General features: G+C 45.9%; 1 protein-coding gene across 4 annotated transcripts in view; it reads left to right on the forward strand.

Moving 5' to 3' along the window:
* Positions 1-15,000: 15,000 nt before the first annotated feature.
* Positions 15,001-25,123, forward strand: part of SLC45A3 (solute carrier family 45 member 3) — a 31,603-nt gene continuing 21,480 nt past the window's right edge. For 2 of the 4 annotated variants that reach the window (XM_049832245.1, XM_049832242.1), the window contains exon 1: positions 15,546-15,685. The gene's annotated coding sequence lies outside the window, so the exon portion shown is untranslated. Of the gene's footprint in view, positions 15,054-15,545; positions 15,686-24,680; positions 24,798-25,123 lie in introns of those variants that run through there. The other 2 variants (XM_049832243.1, XM_049832244.1) reach the window with 2 other exon arrangements.

The following is a 25,123-nucleotide window of genomic DNA, read 5'->3' on the forward strand; positions in this document are numbered from 1 at the left end:
ATGTACCTGCAAAGAAAGAAAAAAAAAAAATAACAAAACCCTGCTTTGCTTTTATTGAAAGGGTTCCCAGGACTGCATACCTGCTCCTGAGCTCTGTTTTAAGTATGTGTATCCTTCGCTTGTATTTTGTATTAAAAAAAACCACAAGGAAAAAGAACCCTTTATTGTTCAGCATGTTGGAATTGTGTCCCCTCTTTTATTTTTCTCCTTTTTGGAATATATTAAGCAACTCATTCTTCTGTATCTTTTATTTTCTTTTGTAAACTTTTTGGTTTTGTTTAAAAATGGCTTTATAAAAGGGCTTTTATAACCCATAAACATGACTTGTGTAATTTTTCTGCTATTCAAAGGTATTATTCTTCTGCGGTTGTTTTTTGGTTTGTGAGTGTTGGCGAGATGTAAAAATGTGTTCATTTTTCATGATGTCTGGTAGTTTTGGGATTAATTCAGTTGCAGAGCTCGTGCTTTTTCTGAGGAAGGTAAGTCAGGTTTTGGCCAGAACAGTTTGGCAAGTATGACCTTCCCATTGCTACCTGTGAGTGGAGGGGAAGATTTAAAGAATGAAGTCATATTGGCTGTAAAGGGCACAATCCTTGGTTTCACAGGCTCTTCCGTGACAGAGTCGGGAGTTGAGGTGCGCAAACCAAAGCAATGATGAGGAGAGATGAAGTCATTTATGTGTCGGGCCTTTTTGCTATCCCTCAGCAATCGCTAGCCTTTCTCTTTTGCCATGTATGTCCCAGCAATGACAGTAAATACACAGCCTGTTCTTTGCGGGTGTCGTACGAAAGAGGACTAAGGTGTTGATCGGGAACGTGCCCTAAATCATTTCAACTGCAGCTGACGTGACCCGGGCGCGGGTCCCTTTCCCTGCGCCGGAGGTTATGGCGCACAGCGAGTTGGTGCTTTTAAGAAATCCGTCGTAGCAGATTTCGTCTGATTTCTTGCAGAATCTTGGTTCCCATGCTGGACGACGGCAAGCCGGGCGGCAGCCCTCCAACCGCTCGCTCCTTTCTCCGTTCCTCCGCCGTCTCTTCCCGCGGGCCGGCGCCTGGTTCCGCGCTGCGCCAGCAGGGGGCGCGCCGCTCCCTTCGCCAGCCCGATGGGGGTGCGGCGGCCACGCCCCGGCCACGCCCCGGCCCGGGGGCGGAGAGCGCTCCCCCCCCCCCTCCCCGCCCCAGCGTTAAAGGCTGAGCTGAACGGGTGTAGGTCGGGGGTGTGTGTTGTCGTCACCGGCGCGATAAGTCGTGGATCTCGTAGTTAGGTTTGTGTTTTGCTGCGGCGTGCGCGCCCCTGGGGTTTAAAAACTGAAGTTGGGGTTCTGCAGGACGGAGAGCTGGAAGTGGTTTGTTTCCAATGGGGTTTAGGATGAAGCTGCTTTTTGGGATCCTAAGGGACCTAGTTTTCCTAAGGGTTCCACGTGGCAAAACACTTACACTCGTGACCTTATTGAGCAAGTAATTTTGGCGTGTCTTGTACTTGCCCCAGTTCAGCAGCACGCTCGACCGTAATGAAACGGTGGTCTCCGAGACGTTTGGGGCTTGAGAGAATTGGACAGGAGACTGGGTTGCCGTTGTCCCCAGTTGCAGCATAGGCTGGTTAATGTATTTGTTTTCAGAGGTTGTTTGGGGTACTTTGTGAAATGCCGTCTCTGTTGCCCAACACAAAGTCCTGTACGCTTACTGACAGCCATAAGCTGGTGCCTGGCTGCAGGTTCTGCTTCTCTACCTGTTCTATTTTATTCCATAGTGTAGTAAAATGAGATTATGTAACATAGGTGTGTTTGGTGTTGGATACTGCTGTTGACAGTGATGCTCCAGGTTTCTGGAACGGAATGGTTTAATAATGCAGCTTATGGCATTCTTCTCTTCTTAAATGTACCAGCCAATTAACCTTGACAGGTATTTCTACCTCACTGCTATGGCATCTGCAGTTATATGCTGCAGTCTTAACATGGATTCTTTATCTGGAGCAGCTGTAGGGTTACCTTCAGGTACTGCTATGCTACTTCAGTTTTAGGATTAATTAGTAGTTAGCAGGTGTGGCACTTCTTCTGTCCCCAGAGGTAAACACTACTTTAAGATGTGGTGCAATACTAAGGATCTGTGAACTCTTGAAAAAGAGTTACTCTTCTTCCCCACTGCCACTACTCTTTGACCATCCTATTAGTATATGCAGCCTTTGGCTGCTTTTCTCCTCAGTATTGCTCTTTTGAACCCAGTGTATTTACTGACTGCTCGGTCCTGTAGGCAGATGCTGTGCCAGCATAAGTTTAAAAAGTTCCTATTGGCTTTATAGTAGTATTTACAGGGAATTAATACCAGAAACAAATTATTTGTTTTCACATAGAATGGATGTACATCAGAGAAGTGGACACACAGCAAGCACAACCAAACCAGGGGGATAAGATTCCTTTTGCAAAGAATACTAGCTGTCAAGTTTTAATCTAACAGAATTTTGCCTCAGGAATATCCTGTTTGTGTTTCTTTTGGTAGTATTTGGTTATAGGATGAAAATAAAGTCAAAAGGTGGAATTTGAGATTAGATCTGTTTTCTGCCATACGGCTTGGTTTTGCCCTATAGGTGGCCTTGAAAGAGCAAGTAAATGGGACGAAGTTGATGTAAATAGCTGCTGTTCTGTTCTTGCCCATCTTGCGTGTTGAAGGAAACATGGAAAAATTGTGGAAATTGAGAGATTTCCCAGCAAATTCCCTGTACTTTAAAAGAGTATTTTTAGATGTACTTTTTGATGTAGCAAACCACAAAGTGAATGGTTTGAGGTTTTTTACTTCTTTCACTGGTATTTGGGGTCTCTGTACCATATAATATGATAAATCAAGTATGGAAAGATATCACTAATAACCTAAATTCCTGTGGAGCTGGTACAAAGTCTAATCTGGGGGTGCAGGGTAAGGAGAACGTAGAGCTCTGAAAGGTGTCTGTTCATTGTGCATTGATTGAAAAGCCCCAGATGTCTGTAACGTGTGATATGTTAGACTTGAATTTGATCTGGGAGTGCTGCTTGTTTGTTCATAACCACATCCTGGGCTAACACATATCTCCAGCTTTAGAGTTTTATGTAGACCAGGAAATGGTTTTGTGTGTTTTGGGTTTTTTTTCCTCTTTCCATAGATATAGGTCAAGTTCAAGTGCTGTTATCCCACTGTGGGCAAGCATCGGAATGCAGTCTCCCCCCATGAATGAAAAAGACCAGTGAGGGATAGCTCCTTTTTAAAGTCAGTGCTGAATTAAAGTCTCTAGGACAAATTCAGCCCTTGGCCTTAAACCCTGATTGCAGTTTGGTCTCCTGCATGGGCATGTTTTTTGATGGACAACAAATGAAAACAATCTTTAACAAAGTCAAAGCCATTTCCTAGTCTCTCTTCAATAATATTTCATTTACCCTTCAAAATTATAAGTTTTGTTTTATATTCAAGGGTTTGCTTTATATTTGCTTGCAAATTCTGTAGTTTGAAGAGAGACTGGTATTTTGAATAATCTCTTGTCTTTCAGGTTGAATAACATTTGTGTTTTGAGTAGATAAGATAGCAGTTCCAGCAGCAATAAATTTCCTGTTGTCACATTCTCTTTTTTCCTTAAGCATTTCTAACTAAGTAGTTGGCCTTGTTAGGAGGTCTTGGTTAGCATTATCAATTAGTGGCTTTCCCTAACAGTGGAGTCTGTTGGCTTTGTTCATTACAAACATTTTTGATTAATTGGAGTGTTTTATGTCTGAGAACTTCTGTCCTAATTTTCTTGTGAGATGCAGTTAGTATTGATTTTTTTAAAAAAATCTCTTTCTGCTTGGATATTTTTTCTTTTTTTTTTCCCTAAATGGTCTTCTGACTGTTTTATAAAGAGGATATTATTGTATTCTCTCCTAATGCGCACACTCTGTTTCTGCTTCACTTCCTCAGAAATGAATGAAGGGAAGGAATAGTTTGAGTATAATCCTACTTATTATATGGAGACATCATTTCTTTTTCCCTAAACTCTCTTTTTTTTTAATTTTACTTCATTGCTGATTATGATACTGCATTTGAAATGGTCCTTTCTGTTCCCAGAAACAGTTCAGTATATTAGTTTTAAACTTAATAGGTGATACATTTCTCAAAGGCAAACTAGGTCTTGTATTGGAAGTGACTCAAGTTCTTTCAGTGTCATTCACATTAAACTGTTTTTGTACCTTTAAATGCATAATACCACTTAAGTGACTTTTAAAACATTTTTCCCACTTCCTTCTTTTGCTGAGCAGGGCTGCCAAAAGGAAAAAGAAAATACCCTTGGGAGTAAGTCCTTGTTCTCACTCTTGCATCTTCTCCCCATACCACCAAGAGCTTTTAAGTGTAAGAGACCAAGTTGCGGAGTTTAACAACTTGTGTTACCTCTTATATTTCACTTTCCCAAGTTAGTTAAATGCAAACATAAATATTCTTAACGTGAATAGATCACTTTGAAAAAGCAAGTTGTTATATGAGTGCTAAATATTGCTATCTTGGCTCAGCTCTAAGGTGAGCTTGTTGGATAATTGTTTCTTTCCAGAAATACATCTTTGGTCTGCTTTAAATTCATGGATTCTGCCTTCCACTGGCCAGGTCTTTGCTGGACGGCTGTGCTGAGTGTAGGTGAGGACAGAAACTGTGAAGTCTCTCTCCTTTAAGACAGGCCCAAGCCATGTTACAGCTTGGACCCTAAGACAGTTTGGGGAGGAGAAACCAGCTCCCTTGACCCCTGGCAAATCTGACTGGCTGAAGGATAGCTCTGCCTCTTAGTATTCTTCCCCAGGTACAACTTTATGTAGATGGCCCTGAAGCAGTACTCCATATGGCTGGAAAGAGAGCAACTGAGACCAATGTGCCTGATGAGTGCAGCGTGGGAAGTAGGCTGTAGGGAATTATTCTTTGCACATTCAGTCATTTTAGTTCAAACCCAACAAGGAAGAGACCAGTTCTCTGATCTGATGGTAGAACACTGTACTAATTAAAATAAACAAAAATTCCCAAGACTTTAAATGCTTGAAGGCGTTGCTGACACCAAAACAAATAACTAAGCTTTAAACATAAACCTGGTCTATCTGGCAGCGTTGGCAGAATAGGTGTTGGCATAACATACTTTTTAAAAAAGCCTTTTCCTCACTGATACTGCAATATTTCTCATAACTTACTTTGATCTCTAGGCTTTTCTCTGAAGTACGTGGACCTACAGCAAGGAAGGGGTGAGAAATGCCATCTCTAGGCACGTGTTGCATCTGCTCTAAGGGGCTATGCTTGCATAGCAGGTTAAAAACTTGTTAGTGTAGACAAAGTTTGTCCTGGTGTGTAGTGAGCCTTGATAATAAACTTGGACTCAACCTGCTGCTAGTTACAGCACATTCCTCATTGGAATATACCTGAAGTTACCATGAACAAAAAAAAAAAGGCGGGGGGGGGGGGGGGCCAGTTGAGACAAATTATTTATATTCTTGGGAATCTTTTCCATCTAACTGAGGAATAGACTTGATATCGGCTCCCTGTAGCCCTGCCCTTTTGCTACAGCTGAGTGAGAGGGAAGCTGCCCTCTTTAACTGGGGGTCATGTGGTGGAACAGTTGAGAAATGCTGTACAGAAGTCAGGAAAAGGAGAAAGAACCTCAAGGAGGCTTGTCCTCATGAGGCTGACTCGGATGCTGTCTGAATCATGTGCACCTCTCAGCATGTGTCTTGTCTGTACGCAGCTGGAGCACTTGAAGATGTTCCTTCTGAATTTTACTGAGAAGTGGCCATGGCCTATCAGTTGGTGACTTTTGAGCTGTACTGCTGTAGAGGAGGCATGGTAACGAGCGGTCCTGTGTTAATTCTGGTGGCAAGGCTTTCTGACCTTTTCTAGCTCTCATGTTTAGCCTTCTGCAAGAGAAAAATTTCCCTATAAAAATGAAGGCAAGTGGCAGCTAAATCCTCTCCAGAAGAGGTTTCTTGGCCCCTTAGAAAAAGGGAATAAGGGAGGGTAACAGATTGTCCTCTGTGGTTGATCCCATTCTGACAGTGCTCATTACATCAAATTTGAGCACTCACTCTACCATATGGAAAAAGGGGAGACTCGGTCTAGGACCACTGCTGGGGAAAGTCTCCAATGATATTTGTGTGTCTTGACCCCAGGCAATTCTTCCATTCTTCCTTTGTTAAACAAGTGATTTGTTGAATGCCAGTGACCCCTTAGTAAGTCTCCTGAGCTGCTATGGCTGGGAGTGACACAGAATTGTCAATAGTAATATCTGGTACGGTTCATCGTGGAACAATTTTTAACATTCAGGTCAAAGTCATCCCTAGGATTTAAGGTAGTGAGGCTGATTAGGAGGTGAATTAATCAACAAAGTTATCAATGCATGCTCACTATTAATACTTTTTATTTTGTTTGGGAATAGCAGAAGCAAAGGAGCTGATGCCTTGGCTGGTTCTCGAATACCTCCTTCCTGACTCCTGGTGCTGCAAATAGCAGTAAAAATTCTAGAGAAGTGTGACACAGAAAGAAAAATAGCTTTTAGAGAGATTAAAGGGAGAGAAGGGCAAGACCTGTGAAGACACAGAAACCTGGGATGATGGTAGGCTAATAAGATAGCCGTGTTTGCCCTGTTCTGTCATTGTGACATTTGAATGGAAAACTCTCTTATTATTCTTTTGGTGATTCCTTTTTTTTTTAAATTAATGAAATAGAATCAAGGTTCTCTCAATCCGACAGGATTCTTCACGTTTCTTTGCAGACAGGTGTATAGCCTCATTCTTTTTCATCTCTACTATCTCGGTTCCTCTAAGGCAGGATTCATCATCCAGCAAAGATGCAGCTTATCTAACAGCTGCTTCCAGCCAGTGCTTTGGAAAGGAGCGTAGCTTGGGTGTCTTTCTTCTGCAGTCACTTCCTCTCTGTACAGTACAAGTATTTCAGAATAAACATGCTGGGAACTATTTGCACTGTCTGCTATAAACAGGGTGCATGTTGTTTACCTGAAGCAAATATCTGCCCATCAACTGTATAATAAAATAGTCAAGAAAAGGGAAATTTTAATCTTGTAAGGTTTCATAGATTATTTTTCTCGATCAACAGGTTTGACAAATTTCTTTTTGAGCAAATATGGCTGGAATGGTTTCTGTAAATACTTTTATAGTTGTTTTCTGTTTCAAGTTTCCTGTTTCATCCAATAATGATGAATTGTGGCAGTTCTCTGCCTTCTTTATTACTGCTCTTAACAGCTGAGCTGCTAGAGCAAATACCACAGTATCCACAACAAAGCATAGTTCTTCACCTCATGGATGGAGTTTGATCTCAGTTTAGGCTGTAAAATGTATATTTAGACATACATAATTTCCTACAGCTCCTTCAGACTGGGAGCTCAGGCCTTGTTCAGTATGGCAGGCTGAAAGCTAGTGAATGAGTTTGTGACGGTTCAGGTTTGTATCAGGTTTTACTCCCATCTGTCCTATCTCCTCCTCAGAAGTCAAGATCTAGGCCTAGAACTGCCTTTTTGTTTTCTGTTAGGACATCTGCAGGAGCGTGAGAGCTTGTGATGGAGCCAAAGAATTACTCTGAAAGAATTGACTCCAAGTTCTGCGCAGAACTCTCTGGCAAAGCTGAGAAGTGTCATGCAAGCAGCAGGGCTTCCTGATGCAGAAGCTAAGGACATCGAGTGGAGGAGTTGTGGCTATGTAAGAGAAGCAGGGATGGGAAGAAAAAAATTTGAGTGGGGCAGAAAAGCCAAGGGCACTGTCAAGAACGAGTCTTGGGACACTTCCAGTGTGAGCTGAGTGCTGTGGCATTAGGTACTGCCTGGAGAAAGGGTTTGGATTTATAATCAAAGAAGGCATTTCTCATTGTTTAGGCCCTGCTTTATTCAAGGAACTGGAACTTTTTATGTCCCTTTGCAAATAAGTAGAATTTCTTTAAAGAAATGAGATGGCCCCCAACTGGAACAAACAGCAAGACCTGCTTTTTCATCCAGTTGTCCTTGTTCAAGAGGGACTTGCATTAGTAAGTTATTGTTCAGTCAAGGTCATCAGCCTCTTGCATACCAGGGCCCCTGGTTTCATCTGTTACCTACGAAATGTCCCAGGGTCCCATGGCCAGCAGTCATTGCTGAAGCTGTCCTGGGAAATTGACTGGATGGCTCATGGGGTGCATCATTTGCAAGTGGCTGAGCAAATGTGTTGCAGGGAACGGCGTGGAGACTGAATGGGAGCTGACAGTTTCCTTGGCACCCAAACCAGAAAGAAATCCATTGCTTTGTCTCTAGCTTAGCAGAACTAAAGGGCGGCAAGGCAGAGAGTAGCTTTAAGTTGCAGGTACCAAACATGCAGGGTGGAATGTGCTCAATCCATAGGCAGCTTTCTCTAAGCAGATTTGAATCAAAATAGGCTATTTCACAAGGAAAACCCTCAAATCTTATCCTGTGAGCTGGAAATCGTAAACTGACACCAGAGTTGTCTGCTTTGCCCCGTGGCAATGTGACTCTGGGCTGCAGTGAAATAAAATTTACCCCCCTGGGGTAAGAGTGGGAAGTGGGCAGGATGCAAGCAATTCTCTATTACTCTAGTGAGGAAGGCTTGAGCTACATCAGAGGACAGTGGAACCCCTCCTAACCTGGCATCTACTTGGGCTGTTGCTGAAGGTACTGGCTGGGAAATTCTTCCCTGCCTCCTTTGTAGGACTGAGGTGGGTGAGGAGGGGTGTATCAGGGGAGGAGAGGCAGGGTGGTATCAGAGATGCACTGTAGGTCGTAGAATAAGGTGGTGCAAAGGGTTCCTTGTCTTTACAGTGGCCTTCCTAAGTGGTGCCTGGCTGTCCTTGGGGTGCAGAGTGTTAAAGACTCGCTGTGGCCAGAGGCCAGGTGTGGGGGGCACGGCAGTGCAATGCTAAGGATTAAGGTTCACAGTAGCCAGATGTTCAGAGAGCTGAAGCCTGTGGCTGCTGCCAGGCAGGGGACCGAAACAGAGCTGTGCTTTCCTTTTTACACAGAGGAAATTTGGGCTTACCTGCACACCGGAGGTGACAGAAAAAAAAAGAAAAAGAAAAAAAAAAAAGGCAAAGCAACAGCGGGAGGAAGAGGATTCAGCAGAGCTGTTGTTCAGTTCCTCTCTAACTTCCCCTTAGTGAAGCTGTTTGGATTTTGTGCTGCTGTTGTGCTCGGCTGTTTCTCCTTGTACATTCATAGCAAGGACGTCCCTCGCTGGCAGGTTCTGCAGCGTCCTCCTGGCAGGGCAAGGGGCAACCAGAGCTTGCTTGGTGGGTGGCACAGTTTAAAACTCTGGCTACATCCTGAAAGGCAGGGAAGGCAACTGAGCACGTGATGCTGTGTATGGGGAAAGGAGGTTGGCTAGAAGAGGCAGAGGTTAAGAATGCAGACCAGGGAACAGCAGGGGCAATGCTAAAATGTTTGTCCTGCACTCTGTAAATATAGCAGATATGCCTGGATTTCAAACCCAGTTTAGCAACACTTGTACACACACAGTTTCACGGACAGCTTCCTTCTTTCTGCATCGCCTGCAGGGACAGTAACGTTGACGCTAAGCGGCAAACAGTGGGAGCTGTTCCAGTATCAATAAGAATTTTGACGAGGGAGCAAGTTTGTTTGCTTGGCTGCAAAGGCCTTGGAATCCAGTAAGTAGTACAGAGTGACCCCATCTCCCTACCAAACAAGAAAATCTCCCTAACCAAATCCAGCCCTTCCAATATGAGACAGGCATTGCAGAATCCCCAAAATCATGAGATTTTTTTAAGTCTTGAGACTCCCAATTAAAAAGAAAATAAATTGCCTTCTGGTTTTGGCAGTGTATGGCCAAAGCCTTTCTCCACAATCAAAAGATGTGGAAATGGATCTTTTTAAAAAAGAAAGAAAAAAAAAAACAAACCAGCAATAAACCCACCTCACTGAATCCATGACTCCATGTGCTTTGAGACTAAATATCGTAAAACTTACGGCAAAACTGGGGGAGCTAAAAATTGTGCAAAACCAGTACAGTGCGGATACAGTGTCCTCCCTGCAGTCTTACACAGAGAAAACCAGCTGCTTGAACCAGTAGTTGGGGATGATGACGCTAAGCAAGGAGATGGTAAACCTGTGGGATGTTGCAGCTTCAGTTTGCTGTTAGAGAGGAAGAAAGAACGTGTGCTGCTCTCTTCAGTCTTCAGGAACGGGCACCTTCCAGCCAGGCACTGCTCCAGCCAGAGGTAATGCCTCTACCAAGGAACTCCTACTGCCATGGAAAATGCAATTTCTGTAGTTTCCCTGCCCAAAATTCTCCCTCCTCAATTATGCTGACTGTAGCAGTTTTTGCATGCACAAGAGCTGATCTGGTAGCCCCACTTACATCCCTTGATTTTCCTACAGCTGATGTGTTGGGGGACCCATGGCGCACAGCAGAGCTGGCCCTGCGAAGTTCCTGTCATTGAGGTTACAGGCGATACCCCTGCTCTTCTGGGTACCCACCCACCATATCTCAGGTCTCGTGAGGGAGTTGAAATGCTCATTTTTGGTAGCCCACGTTCTGAAAGTTATAGCCTGGTGGCTTCTCCTGAAATGCTCGAGACAAAAATATATTTCCTGTTTAGAAAAAGAGCGAAGATAAGCCCTGAAGTGCAGCCGCCTGCTCTGGCTACCTCAAGTATAAACAGCCTGTGCAGCTGAGTGCTGCTTTTGTTTGTTCTAGTGGCTTTTTCTCTTTAAAGGTGCATTAGACGCTATTATACAAAGTCCATTTTCTGGCAGCATCACTCCCGACTGGCACGAGAGGTCTGGGGCTGTCAGCTTGTCAGGAAAGATCCTTCTAAAAGCCCTCAGTGTCCAGCATGAATTCCCACCTTTATTCTGGAGGCAACAGCCCCAAGCACCACCAAAGTATGTTTCTACTTTGCATTTCGCTAACACTTTTCCACCTTGGTATCTGAGTGCTCTGTAAATAGTTACTCCTAACCTCCCTGGGTGGGGTGCCGAGGATGGGTTTATTTTCTCGGCTTACAGAGAGCAAAAGGTTTGCGTTGTGAGTCAGCAGTCTGCAATCAAGTTCAGGACTCGCGTTTTCTGTAATTAAGCACAAAATGGGCTTAAAGCTACCTTTGGCCAATCTGGGACTGTTGGGGCTTCCAGACTAAATCAGAGCATCCATGAAATCCCTCTGTGCAGCAAGATTAAGATCTGTAGAGAAGACCAGGATTGTGTATTCTCTCCGTGTAGCTGCGGCAGAAGAGTCTGAGCTGTCACAGCGTATCCTGTGCCCAGGGTAAAGCCGAGATGCTCTCCTGCTCTCTGGCTCCTTGTTTTATTTGCCACATGTGATGGTGCCTAACCCCTGTCAATATTCTAGCAGATACCGTGAGCTCCACTTGGCCGGGTACATGAGATTTAGATAAGACCAGGGCAAATCTGTGCTATGATCTAATCAGGCATGACCAGCTGAGATGGCAGTTGACTCTGTTATTTCCCCTTTTGATAAATTAATCTAGTTTGCAGATTCCCACGATGGCTCAATCCTGTAATGTTCTGAACCTTCTAGTCCTGCTTCAGCAAAATGATTAGGTCCATTTATAAGCCAAGGACTGGATCTACTGAAACCAGTAGTGTACACAATGTCAGGCTCTTATTGCCATGTTCAGATACCAAAGTATGTGGTCTAAATTTTCAGAGTTGCTGATCCCACAAAAGATCCTACTGGGCCCTTGCCAAAGTGCTTCTGGGAACTAGGTGTGGGATCCTCAGGAGCTGTCAGCGTGGAGCCCAGCAACAGGACAATCTATAACGTGCTCTGAAATCCTTGGCTGGTTGGTGGATGAGTTAGAGGAGCACGTAAGAAGGCTCAGGAAATGCCTAGCCTTTTGGTCCTACTCAGCTGTGGGGAGCTGTCGTCTGGCAGATGGGAGATCTGTAAAGCTGTAGTGGAAGGAAGGAGGACCTGAGCAGGGAGGAGTGGAAGTTCCACCACTGCGTGGCTGTATTTTACTTCTCATGATGACACGTGCCTCCTTTTCCTCTAGTAATGTTTATAAAATGACTGCAGAAGGCCCTAGCTGAGGCCCTGTAGGCAAGCATCAGTGTTTGGGAAATTGGCACTCAAACACTGCATAGGTGCGTGAACTGGTGAGAGGGAGTGCAGGGGAAAAGCTGCCCTTGCAGCTGTTCCTGCTGTGTTCAGGACTCTGAAACTCAAATTTGTGCTTGCTCGCAGCCACGCAAGTGGTGTCCCTGGTGTGCTGCCACCTTAGTCTCTCTTCTGTATGTCTCTCTCTGTAGTTTCCAGTGCTTATGCCTCCAGAGGGGAGTAATGTTTGTTAATTTTTTGTTTTCTTCTTTATCTATGCAGGACTAGTACCTTGCAGTCAGCTTAGAAAAAGGCATGGCCTTGTCCCAAAGAATTTACCTGTCATGAGCAGGAGGCAGTAAATGAAAGCAGTGGCATTGTGGAGAGGAAGGGGCAAAAGTTGTGCAAAGAAAGATCAAGTAGAAGAGCTCGGGCTTCCCTTTGCGCTCCTTGTACCAGGAACTAATACAGGATGGAGCTAGTCCTGGACAGCAGAAGCCAGGTGAGATGAAGGTGTGCTTTAAGCTAAATGTGAAAATGCCTTGCTGAAGAGGGACGAACTAGAGCTGTGTTTACCTGTGGCTAGAACCCACAAATGCTTTCCATGGAGGGGCAGAGTCTCTGGCTGGAATTTGAAGAGATTATTGCAATAAACATACATCGCACCAACTGGAGCCTTTATCAACAGGTTGCCAAGTGCTTGTCAGAGTGCATAAGTATTGTTATCACTACTTTATTAAAGGGAAAATGAGATGAGAGGTGGGAAGGCTGAAATATTTGAGTAGCACCTAACTTCTATAGTGCCTTAATTGAAGGGGATTGGTCCTATGTGCTAGGAATTGAAGTGAAGCATGAATGAACTAGTATTTGAAGTAGCAGAGTTATCGGTTGTCCTGATCTGCTCTGTTAGCCATAGTTAAACCCACTTTCTGTCTGGTAAATCTAGAAAATGTGATCTGCCTGCTAACAATGTTAAGTTCCCCTGCCTCTGGTCTGGACCACCACTTCTGAACAAACCCTGTCCGTCTCCAGGAGGTATTGGGCTTTTGTACTGGTATGGAACTGTAAACGTTAATCTATCTCATGACTTTTGAGAGGAACAAGCCAGACTTTCTATGACTTGCCCTGTCTCCTGTTGTTAGTATAGATGATACGCGGAGCTGCTGTTTTGCTCTCTGACTCGCAAAGCTTCGCAGAACTCTTGGCCTCTTGAAACAGTGCCAGCACACTGTGGCGTTCAGTGAAACAAGCAGAGCCTCCTCTTAGTGACAGTCCAGGAGTATCCACCACCACAGCCTGCAATTTCTCTTTTAAAACTGGCTGCTTGTGCCTGAACCAAGATCACACAGTGAGTCAGAGCCGGGAATAGAAGATAGGAAACTCAAGTTCAAGCTGCTAGTCTAAGCACTGAGCCCTACAATGCTGAGCTCCTCGAGCTCAGTGTAGGCACAGCATTTGGGAATCCACCTAGTGAGGGTCATACACTCCAGTGCAAAAGAGGGGGAAAAAAAAAAAAGAAAAAAACCCAGCACTAACAGCTATTTAATTGCTTGTGAGCTTCCCTGACTAGAAAACAGGGGCAGTTCTCCCCACCCAAATTTGGACTCTGGCACTTGACCAACTTAAGTCATAGCCTAGCTCTTCAGTGGGTTTTGGGTGGATTTTTTTGGGGGTGGTTTTTGTTGTTGTTTTTTTTAGTGAGTTCCTAGCTGTATCTGGTGTGCCAAAAACCTTTTTGCAGGAAACAGCAGTGTCCTTTCTCCTTGTCAGCCACCCCAGTGAGTGAGTTCTCATTAGTTCAAGTGACAACAAATGCAGGTGCTTCTCTGCTTTTTCCATGTAGGGTGAGTCCTTTCAGCAAACTTTGGGAGGGAACAGCTGCTCACAGTGAAAACAAGACTATCCTGCTGATCCAAGCTGAAATGTGACATGGAAATGGGATTTTTGACCTTGAGAGGTACAAAGTTGCTCAAAGGAGGGACCCTGTGAAGATTAAAAATAACTAAATCTTTATAATGCTTCTGCAACTAGTAGAGCTGGATGAATACATTGCAAAACAGAGGGCCAAATCTTTAAATAGCATGAACTAGCACAAGTCTTTTGATGACCTATCAGCTGAAGAACTGGCCCAAGCATTTGCAAACATTAATTTCAGAACAGCTGTTTTTGTCAACTGCATTCTTGTCTCATTTTTCCTATCCTCTGTTTGCGAGTGCTCACACACAAAAAAAGATAGTTGTTGATGCAGATGTTTAAGGAAAGCTGTTCTTTCTAAGGGTTCTCAGCTCAAGGGGTGTACGTATGAATAAGAGCGCTCATTTTTCCTCAACTCATGGTTCTGTCCAGCTATGGTTAGACCAGTTAGATACCGATACGCTGTCTAGATCTCTCTGTACCAGCATCTATCTTCTGTCTGTCTCTCTCCCTCACACACACGCACACACGCCATGTGATTTTTAAGCAGTCATCTACCATGAATAATGTCCAGGGGCCAGGTCACAAGCTTCCCATAGCATGGAATCCATTTGCATACAATCCAAGCAATTACAAGTAATGAATAGATTAGTAAAACCAAACAAACCAAGAAACTATTCATACCGCGGGTAACTCTCGAGCAGAAAGGAGGAAAGAAAGGGGGGAAAAAAAAATAATAATAAAAAACCAAAGCAGCAGGGCTTTTCTAAAACGCAAATTATTTGCGTGGAACGACTCGTCCCCGCTCCGTGTCTAACCCACGAGGCTGACGGCAGCGGGACTCGCTGCGCCCACGGGCGACCGGTCGCTCCGCGGCCGGGGGGGCTCCTCTCCGCGCCGGCTGAAGGAGGCGGCGGAGGGTTTGGTGAAGGGGGGGGGGGGAGCCCAACCCGGTCCGGCGGAGCCCCCCCCCCGCCCCCGGCGGCCCCGCTCCGCCCGCGGCAGCGCATGCTCCCTGCCGGGCCTGAACCTGCCCATTTAAACGGCGGCGGAGGCGCGAGTGCCGCACCGGGGGCCGGGCTGAGCCCCGGCCGCCGTCGAGGTAGGGTTGGGGGGCGCAGGGGGTGGGTAGGGGGGGACCCCCACCACCACCACCGCGGTTCCGAGCCCCCCGCCGAGGGTCGCGGGGGAGGCCGGCGGCGGGGGATGCGGTTGCCGAAGTTTGTTAGTTCCCGGGGCAGCGGGAGCGGCTTTTTTTTTCCCCCTTTGAGGGTCGAGGGGGGAGCGGGGAACCGCTGGGGGGGGGGTTTCGGAGGGGGGTCAGGGTAGCGCTTGTACTTGCAGCCGAAAAGGAGAGGTGCTCCGGAGGGTCCCGACCGGGGACGGTTTGCTCCGCTCGGGGCGAGGCGGTGGCGGACTCGGGTTTGGTCCCGCCGATGCTCCTTTGCGATCCGGCGGTGGTTTTGCCGGGGGAAGAGAAAAACAACCCAAAAAACTCCCTCGCGCATCAGGAAGCGCAGCAGGGGTGGCTGCAGGTAGGGCTGCACCGCTTCAGGCCTCCCTCAGCCGCGTTCGTGCGTGGATGTGACACGAGTGGGTTTTTCCGTGCTTTTCATCGTTCCAGAGGCATCTGCCGTGACCAAGTTCGCTTTAAAGATTGTTGAACGGGAGAGGAGTCTGGGAAGCGTGATGTGACCGCGGACTTCCAGAAACCCTGAAGATTTGTGAGGACAGGTCAGTGAATCCTTAGGACCAAAGGAAGCCAGCACTTGACAAAGGGAAGTTTTCGTTGCACCTAATTGTAGCTTCTGCCTAGATTTGCTGCCAGGTTAACCTGTCTTCCCCCTTCAGCTGTAGCAGGAGCTTGAGGAGGCTGTCTTAAAAGTGGTACCTAAATGTCATAATGTGGCTATTCCGTTGCTTACTGCCTTTGGCATCGCTAGAGACTTTGGTGGTAAAATGCCTTAGTTTTTTTATGGTAAACATAAGCTAAAAGAGTAATTCATCTTCCTGCGGGTGACAGCTTTGGGAGGAAGAGAAAAGCGCTAGAATAAACTAATACTTTTACACTGGTGATGACCAGACTTGGCAAGACACTTGCTTTTCATGATTATGTTTAAAAAAAAAAAAGGAAATTGGAAGGGAAACGTATCAGGAACAGCTTTCCCGGTTCTCATCTAGATCTGTCAGACTCACAAGCAGTACAGAGAAAGTGGCCAGGCTCAAACCGTTTCTCATTCTGGCACTGTTCTAGTTCTAGATGTGGGTTCAAGGGAGCAGTGTTTGTATGTGTAACATGAGAATAACTAGAAATTTATAAAAATAGAACATGAGTAAGAACTTCAAAAGTACCCAAATGACCTGGGCATTGAAGTCATGCAGGCACTCCTGAAAAACGTGTACCAGCCTTTAAACATCTTCTATTATTCACCCTACCTGCAATTTTCTTTCTTTTTTTTTTTTTAAAAAAAATGTGTGCTGCTACCTGGACTTTCTTGCATCATCCGTAGCTACTACCCTTCCACTCGGTGGGGAGTGGCTGTGGTGGCAGAGCCAGGAATGCCAGATTCCCAGCCCTGTGCTTGGATTCCAGGCAGTGCCTTAAACTCTGGAACTTACTACCACAAAACATCATGGAAGCCAAGAGTGCTTGGCTTATGGGATTTGAAAAAAGGATTAGAAATTTGATATGGATGACGAGAATCTCCAGAATTAATAGCAAATTAAATGAGAGCTTTACAAGGGATATAAATCCCTGTATTTCAGGGCATAAACCAATCTTAGGATTTAGTAGGAAACTTCTCCTTGTAGGGAGATTTTTCTTGCACTGTCTGCTTGTGGGTGTATTCCCCTACAGCTTGTTATGTACGTAGCCTGTGCAGTGTCATCTGTGAGTGTCTTGTTTCCTTGAAGGGCTTCCAGTTAAAGCACCTGAACCTCAAGGTGTTCCCCAACATTGAGCAGTTGCTGGAAGGCCCAAGCCACATGGCTTTGTATAGAAGCTGCCTAGAGATAGTGGTAACGTTTTCTGTGAACAAGGCAGTCGTCTTACAGACTCTAAGATTACCAACACTGTAATGTAACAGAGTAATAGTAGGTACTGCAATGTACTCTGGACAAACTCCACTGGCAACATCTTTTTGAAGGTACACAGTCAATTTTTGTCGGCAGTGAGAAATGCTATATCCATAGTGTGAGAAGATGAAATCACTGGCTTTGGTCTGCTTTATTTTTGCCAGAGTCCCTAGAAAACATGGATGTCTAGCGTAAACTCTTGCTAACCTTTTCCTCAAACTGTTTATTTTGCTGGAGCGCTCAAGTGGCAGTTTGGGGGAGGATGTTCGTTTTGTTTTTTTCCCCCTGAGTTATACATCTCCGCTCTCTGACTAAAACCTCTGTATGGAGTTTAGGGTGACAGCTGGACTGTTTGGCTGATGGCGTTGTGAGTGTGTGCTCTTAAAAATAACAAAAAATAACCTTAGCTGCTCAGTTTTGTAATGAAGCTGCTAGTAGAAGCTTTGTTCAGAGCATGGACCAAAAACGCTGGTTCTAAAAGCAGCAAATGCATTGTATGATGAAGTGACAGGGCAAAAACTGCTCTTCGAACGTAACTGCGTGGGTCTCCTTGCGTGTCTTTTTGCAAAGCTTCTTTAGAAACATTAGCCTGTCTGCAGAGTGCCTGCATCGCTCTAAAAATCTTAACCCAGAGCCTTTTGTGTTGGATCCCCAAGAAGCTCTGAGGGTTTGCAAATTACTTCCGAGGAACGTACAAACGCAAAGGAAGACAAACATCGATGCTCTGTAAAGGTAGTCTTTATACGTGATATTTCTAATCTATTAGCTTATATTAGTCTCAGTCTCTGGCTTCCACAGTTTTACACTGACAGAAGACAGTGTGAAAAGTTATGCCTGTGGCAGTTTCCTGGTTGCTCCCTTTCTAAGGGAGGGAACTTCAGAATACTGCTGGGTTTGTGTATTCTTCCCTAGACATGACTAGCGGTTGGTTTGATTCAAGCTGCCTATTAGGCTGTCAGGTCTGGTACCAGGCTAGACCAGTGCTAGGAGCTTGCTTAAATGACAAGAAAAAACACATAGCAGACATTGCAGAGTAATTTGCTGATGGTCTCTCTTTTTGTCAACAGCTACATATTCTCAGGCAATTTAAGCATATTTCATACACAGCAGTGGATATAGTATTAATGCACTCCTTTGACTTCAGTCTCTTCAGAGGCTTATACCACTTTTGTCACAGTGGGATTGTAGAGCTTTTCAGATGAGCTGTAAGCGCTGTGAGTAACATCTGTTTGTGTTTATCCTTCACCTTTCTCTATGTTGGAGCAGTTCATCCAAGGAGTGTCTTGTTTTGGTAGTTGACTGTTTTGGGGTTTCTTTAATGTGTGTGTTGCTATCTCCTTATCTTGGCTAAGGCAACATCAAGGAAAACACTTGACCCATTGGGTGAAAGTGGTGCAGGTTTGAGATGGATTCAAGGCTGCAAGGGAGCAGAAGCAGAAGGACCAGAGGGATGGGAGGAGAGCAGCTGCAGGTAGCGGTGGTAGGGGTGACCAGGCAATAATAGTTGAAAAGCCTTGTGCCTCAAGAGAAGTAAGCGGCAGACGGTATGGAGAGGGATACGCAGAAACCAAAAAGAGTTATATCTGGCGAATCTCCTCCGTTCGCTTCTGCTGTTGCAAATAATTACATCATATGATTGTGCCCTGGGGCTTCTGCAGGAGGTGGGGGGCAGTCAGCCTAAGACAGCTACTTTTAACTAAAACTAACCCTGGACAGCCAACCTGTGGGGTCTTGTGATCCTTCAGCCATGCAGTTAACCTCATGATCGAGGCTGTGCTAGGAGTGGAGCAAGGGAGTCATGAGAAGCTTGTGAGCAGCTGTCAACTGTTTTCAATGTTGACTTGATTTCTGAATGCTTTATATCAGACATCAAAACTATCCGTGTGAAAACAGGAACCCTAGGGCTCAGCTAAGAAAGGGGTCAGAGACCCTCACGGAGGAATCGTTGCTTTTAAAAAACAGGGAAACTTTAAAGCAGTCTCTGCAAGGTAGTCGAGCGATGTATGTGCTCATGGAAGACTGCCCATAAGCACAGATCTGCATAACATAAAAGAAATCTTGCACTCACCACAAACAAAAGAACAGGAAGATAGTAAACCAAAGGATTATTTTGGAGTTCTGTGTCCTGATGCTTGTGTTGTCCAGTTATCTAAGACTGACAATACATTGAATCCATGTATCTATCCCTTGATACCTGTTCTATTTCTTGTGCTGCTGTTGCTCCTCACTGCTCTAAGAATCTGAGTCCAATCTTGTATTACAGAGCTGCAGAAGTTGCTGATGTGTCCGCCAAATAAGCTATCAAGTTGCTTGTTCAAAAAACATAACTAAGTGAAACTATAAAGTCACCGTTTTATTATTATTATTTGTATGCATGCTGTTCCTTGGAGGTCCTCAAATTTGTGCCCTTCCTCCTTGTTTTCATATCCTAAAATGTCAGTTCCTCTTGCAGTTCAAAAATATTTGTTTAACATTTTGCCAGCCTGCATAAGAGGAGAAACAGACCCCTGTGAATATTGTCTGGCAAAATAAGAAATGTAGTGTCGGAATGTGGTCCGAATGGCTTCTTTGTCTCAGTGCTGGAGGGTGGCTGGAACACACACAGCAATAAGCAGGTGCTTGATTTGCAGCTCTGAACCATTTTTCTTTCTCCATGTTACTGTACGTGCACCAAAAGAAGCTGCTGCTAGTCCAAGTCTCAAGGACCTGGCCCTGTCTTACATCCAGGGAAGCCTTGTTTGAGTAACACATGGAATCAGCTCTGTCGATTTCAGAAAGAACCAACTTCTGGTGACTTGCAGATGAATTCTCATAATTGCCAGGTTTTGAATGCTCAGAAGGTGTAAGGATGGCCTCTGGCAAAATAATGGGGTTTATTTGAGAAAAGAAATTTAAAACAATGACGGGCACTGGGTTTGGTTTGTGAGGTCTAAGGTTTTTCTCTTCAATCAAGAGAGCAGATTTTTTTCCACCTTCATTTTGTTGGAAACTGAAGTTCTCCATGGTGGTTTCTCTCCAGGATCTAGGACTTCAAGAAAAATGCAAATATAATGAGTGCAGTGACTCAAATCCGTGCAAGTTGTCAGCACTCAAAAGACATTAATGTTCTTGCAGAGCAGGCTAGAGCCAACTTCAGGAATAGTGTGTACATAGTTGTGGGTAACATCTAAATCTTGCTTTAGATTTATGGGTTAAGACTTTCAGTGAAATGGTGCATGCAGTAAAATCCATGGATCACTCTTTCTTTACCAAACATTAGGAGTGATTCCTGCTGGGATCTGACCGGCTACATCAAAGAAACCGAGGTAGTGATCAAACCTCAAATCGAACGTTTATCTGCCACCTCCTCCCAATTGCCTGCTTCTAATTTATCAGCAATGGCCAGAACTGGCTGGCTCTTCAGTTACATTCAAAGCGGATGTAAGTGTAGTCACTCAGTTCTCTGTCCTCTCTGCACAGAGACCAAAACATTAGTCTGGAACCTGGCGTGAGTTCCCTGCTGGTGATTTTATGCTTTTTCTATCAGGAATGCTCTGTCTGGAAATGCTGGGCTGTACTCTGCCTCTGGAGAAGCATCTGCCACTGATCCGGGATGTTATGCTGCTCTCTTTCCCCTCTGCCCAGGGCTGTAGTGCCACTTCTGTTGTGATCTTCTGTTTGGAGAGGGGGAACCCAAAGCATTTCAGGGATCTGCAAGACCTGAGCGGCAACTGCTGTTGCTGAGTGTCCTCTGTTAGTGGTCTCCCTGCCCGTGTGGTGTACTGGTTATTGCTGTGCTACCTTGGTCTGGATTCTGGAAAAAATTCTCCCTTTGCTTAGAGCTGTGCAAACAGAATAAAGGATTGTTCTGGCCACAGAGAGAGCTTCCTTGTAGGTCTGTGGTGAGAAGCGGTTTATAAATACAAAGAGATGGAGCACAAAGGAACAATGAGATGACAGTGGCTTTCCAAGGCAGCAGTCTGTGCGTACCAGGTACCGGCTTTTGGCGTGACAGGGGAGGGCTTTGTGCGGGCACTGTTGCTGTTGGACTCCAGAGGTGTGTTTGGGAATGTTTATGACAAACGACTCCTGTGTGCGAGGGGCGGTGGGAGCAGCTGGAGCAATGCTAGAACAAAAGGCTGCTGTGCTACAGCCAAGGCCGACTGAGCAATTAATGGGCCTGGAAGGGTGGCTTTTCATGAGAATTGACTAAAGCCAGGTTTAGGAGAGTGGCTAAATGTAGTCTGGAGAGGGGTCTGACCATGCATATAAAAAGGAGAGCACAGGAATTACACAGGGGATAACTGGAGGGAGGGAGGGAAGGAAGGAAGGAAGGACGCTTCCCAGCTATTAAATCTCTTAGCCCATGGATATTGTTTCAGGGGAAATTCTTGTAACCTCCATGCTCGAGATCCATCCATCCAGGCTGGACAAATCACTGGAGAATGTGCTGTTGGGAGCAGTCCTGCAGCAGCCCCAGGGAAGATGATTCAACAGGGCCTCTTTCATCTTCGATTTCTGTGAACACAGTCTACATTTGTGCTGCCCCCAGATACTCCCATTCATCACTGTCTGTGGCCAATGTTGATAGCAGCATATTAAGCCTTTTGGGCAAGAGCAGGGAATGCTAGCTATCCCCTCTGCTAACAGAAGACTGTAACTGAGGCTAGTTAGCACATGCTGATGCACAGCCAGAATGGCCCAGGACGGTGCTGGTGATAAGCCCTTTCCTGGCCGGACTGGGCAAAAGCAGCACTGTGCCTGCCTGGGTGCCCTGGCTGTTTGCCCAAGGCAGCCCGGAGCAGGTTGCGGGAATATCAGAGGTCTTTCTGCTTCATTTGTAGCTCACTGAACTTTACTCCAGTAAATATGGGCAAGAGAGAGCCCAGCGTGGAGAGGAAATTCTGCCTCTACTCGGGGTCTGAAATGCATAAACTTTCATTTATCCTCTGCCATTACAGCAGGCTTTTTCAGCAAGCATCAAGTAACTTCAGCGCTCAGACCACTTTCCTGCCTGTCCTCCTTGATAGATGTCGTCTGTACTCTGTATCAGAGCAAGAAACTAACCATGTGCAACAAAAAGCCTGAGCACCCCTGCTCAGAGGGCTCTGCAAAATGCCGGGAGCTTTGAACTTGAACTCCGTGCTTAATTACTAAAAAGCTAATAATTTAGGACCGGTATTCTTTCCAGGGCTCAAAATAGAAGTTAGGTTCCTGTTCATAAGGAGATATGGGGTGGGGAGTGAAGGGGGGTGGTAAAAATGTCTTGCTCCATTTACCTCCTGTAGAAATGGCAGCTTTGAGCCTTGTCTTTTGAAAAGGGGAAAACTCCCCTTCCAGATACTCTGTGCTGCTGTGTGTTCTGTGTGAATGGCCACAGCTTAATGTTAAATCCCTGCATGTTTGGAGTCCGTAATGCATTAAACTGATAGTGAGAATGGGGAAAGGAAAAGGCTTCTTAAGTTTCCCATAAAGATCTTCCGGTGAAACTTATCTGTCTAAAAAAATAAAATCTGATTGCTTATCTTTGCAATTATCCAGACAATTTCAGGCAGAAGTAAAATCACAGAATCTCATGTTTTCAGACCCAGGCCTCATGACTGGTCTGCCATGATAAGGGGAAGACTCTGCTCCGGCAGTGATCTGAGGGCCCTCATTAACACAGAGAAATCGGTGCGCTGCCCGCAGAAGTCAGAGAGATTGTGCAGTTTTTGCTACTCCAGGCATGTAAAACTGCTGTTCTTATAAGAAAGATCTCAGGACTCTGATACGTGGTCTTTGACCTTAAAGCACCCCAGAGAAATCCTGTTATTCCCTGCACACGTGCTCTTCACCTCTCCCTTTGGCAGAGGATGCTGGCCTGTGGCTGGTGTGACAGAAAGTGCCTTGCTGACAGTCTGGCATATTGGCATCAACCCACTTCCACTGGCTGCTGAAGCCCAGAGGGTAGACTGGGAACACGGGTGGCTGGAGAGCCAGCAAGCAGGGTGGAAGCGGTAACTCTGCCAGAGGGGCAGGCAGCGGGGACAGTGATATTTTACAGCGACTCCCAGTCCAAAGTATTCGGAGAGTTTTGCTTTATTCCCTCCCCCTTTGAACGCTTCCACCATGGGTGGCTGCCTGTTCCACATCCGTTCTTGCACCCGCTCTGATACGAGCAGTTGCACGATATCTTCTCAGAGCAGAGGGGGTAAAACCCAGCCGTTCCCAGCAGAGCTGTGGGCTGCTGCCCAGCTCGCTTGCCTCTCGTGCACTCGGGGTCTGATGTGACTGATGGGGGTTCTGTACTCACAGCTGTCTTGGGGCTATTCCTCATGCTGCAAAGGCTCTTTGTCTCATTCAAAGCCATGACCTCATTTTAGAGACAGAAAACAGAGAGGGAGAAACCCACCAACCTGCCAGTGGAGGTCAAAGGGCTTGCTGAGAGATATGTTAGCATCAAACTTCTCCGGCAGGGACACAAATAACTGGAATTGCAGACCAGAAAATTACCATGAAAAAATGGACTAACTACCATGTGATTACAAAAGAGCCCATTAGTTCTGTGTGTGTCTAGGACTGAAAGTGTATCCTTTGAGGAAGAGCATGAGGTCGTGCTCCCAAAACTTTTTAGCAAAAGGGACTGTGTAAGTCTGTGCCTCTTGCTCTCCGATGACTACCATGCGTGGAGTTTTAGCTGGTTGCTGTCCTCCCTCTTTCCTAGGCACAGACCTCGGCAAACATGACTTCTGGCAAAATGTGGGAAGGTTAGATTTCAGTGTTAGGTGGCAGCAGCTCCCACTGTGGTTAAATTTGCCAGACCCCTCACTGCTACTTTATCACCAGGCAGTTGGGGTGCTCTTTGGGCTAACGAACACCCCTTCAGCCCTCCTGCTGGGGCTCGGCAGTTTGTTTCTGCAGAGCTCGTGGCCACTGCTGGCCAGGATCCATAGTTAGATAGTCTGGATTTGCGGTCTCACGTGTCAGTGTCAGCCGTGGCCTTTGCTCTGGCCCCTGGTTTTTTGGTAGTGTATCAGAACTGTCCTCCTCGGTTTCCTGAGAACTCCGTCCCAAGGCTGGTCCTGAGATTCAGCTGGCCCCATGACTGTCAGTGTTTTCCAAATAAAGCCAGAAATGATGAAGCTCTGTCATGGGGTATAACTCCTAGAGCTGCCTTGGAGCCACAGTGTGCCTCCTTGGCAGGAGGAGCCGAAGTACGGCATTAGCTTGCTGAGAAGTCAGATGTCCCATCATGCAGCATTTGTGCTTTCGCTGGGAACAAGAAGTTCCAATTTCACTTCCCATTTTCCCAGCCCTGTGAACAGGCATTGCAAAGCGGACGCAGTAAAGCAGCTAGGGTTTTTGCCTTCCCATCTCTTCTCTGTGACAGATGGGCAAATTATGCTCCTTCTACTCGGCACTAGTGATTAAAACCCAGAAGTTGTGTGTCACTGTTCTCAATGCCGAGGTGACCTGTGTAGCATGCAGTGGGACAGCCATGTGTTCTCTGTATGCAGTAAAGCCTTCCACCAGAACTAGTTTGCTCTTCTCTTTGCCAGTTCCAGTTTGCTGGGGTAAGTGCTTTACTATCCGCTTTCCCTGTTTCACTCCCAGGGATCATTTCTCCCTAAGAAGGATTACAGTAATGCAAACCTATGAAATCCCATGTACTTGCTTAGGCAGAGCTGGCGGACAGAGAGCTTTATACCTCCGAATAGGGCGGTGATGACCGCAAAAGTTCATGTGCAATTCAGGTAGCTGCAGTGGAAGAAAATACAGATTCAATGTCCAAGTAGACATTCGCAGAGTTTTGGTGAGTGTGGTCTTTCTTTGGCTTTGCTTTGCCTCTGGGGGCACCGGTGAAGATGCTGTGAGCCTTAGACAAGCTTCTTGTCTGTTAGGTGTTCTGCAGGGGTTTTGAAGGACCGCCCGGCTGCAGGGCTCTGGGGACCGTGTAGGTAGCGTGGGGTGACATTGCTACAGCCTGTGGTCAGGGGCACTGCCGGACCCCAGCCCTGGTCCCCGGCAGGAGAGGCTCAGGCTGGGTGCGGACTCTGCCTTTGCAAGCCTCGTCTGTGATGAGGACGTGCCCGTGGGTCCGTCCGGGCACAGCAAACGCATCCCAGAGCCCCGAGCCTC

The sequence above is a fragment of the Accipiter gentilis genome, chromosome 29 (assembly GCF_929443795.1).
Source record: "Accipiter gentilis chromosome 29, bAccGen1.1, whole genome shotgun sequence".
Taxonomy (NCBI): Eukaryota; Metazoa; Chordata; class Aves; order Accipitriformes; family Accipitridae; genus Astur; species Astur gentilis.